Genomic DNA, 1,147 nt, shown 5'->3' on the forward strand with positions numbered 1-1,147 from the left:
CCATCTGAAAAAAGTAATGCCAATTTTTTCATTTTATTGCGTTCAATGTCATTAATTGTTATCGGGGCAAAATTTATCCATTACATGTTAACACTAGTTTTTTTTTTCCATTCATCTAATATTTATCTTCTATATTAAAATCAATTTCACATAGCTTCTATAATGGTATAAAGATTTAATAACAGGAAGACACACTCCACTTTAAAGAGTATCTTATCAATAAGAGTGTGATTTATTCAACCTATCTTAGGGTATGTTTGAGGCAGTTGCCCCAAAAAGTTGTTGCGCTTATGCTGCTACGGATAAGTGATATACAAAAATAATATGTTATTTTAAGTATACATTTTATACTTATTTTTTATGATATTGCACTTTAAATAATGATATTTTTATGTTTTTTTTGCAGTTTTGCAGGTATATCAATTTTCAGGTATATCAATTTTAGGCATTTGAAGCAAAAGTAACAAAAATGTTGAAATTTAAAGTCAAAGCAACAAATTTTGAGATTCTTGCGCCTGAAGCGTCATTTTACAGAGAGCTGGCGTCTTATGCGCCAGAACTGGCGCCTGAAACGCAAAAAACCAGAACAACACGGTCTAAAGCAAATTGGTGCCCGAAGCGCTAGAGACGATTTTTTGCAGATTTAGGCGGTTCGGGATGAATTTTGCGCGAATTTTGAAAGAAACACTTATTCTAAACGCCACATTGAGTGATTCAATGTATCAAGACATTTTGGAAGATTATTTTATGAAGGAATATGTCTCTTGGATCAATATACATGTTTTTTAAATTTAAAAGAGGAATTTTTTATAGAATTCTGGATGGAATTTTGAATTTATTTTAGAGGGAGACAACCTCTAATAAAAAAGAGGAAAGTATAGGGCATGCATGTGGAGAGAAGAGGGGAGGCCGAAGAGAGGAAGAAGAAGGCAAAGAGAGAGAGAAAGTCAAGGGCTTAGAGATTTTCTTCAATGATTGTAAGAGGAGAGAGTAGGTGAGAGATTTCTTCTTCATTACACTTCCAAGAGAGAATTGAGAGTGTTTTTAAAAAGGAAATGTGTTTGAAGAAAACTTATAGGGATTTGCATTGGAAGGATTGTGAGATAAGTTATGTTCTTCCATTTCTTTATTTTGTAAACTTTTTTTT

This window comes from Phalaenopsis equestris, unplaced genomic scaffold (genome assembly GCF_001263595.1).
Source record: "Phalaenopsis equestris unplaced genomic scaffold, ASM126359v1 Scaffold000320, whole genome shotgun sequence".
Taxonomy (NCBI): Eukaryota; Viridiplantae; Streptophyta; class Magnoliopsida; order Asparagales; family Orchidaceae; genus Phalaenopsis; species Phalaenopsis equestris.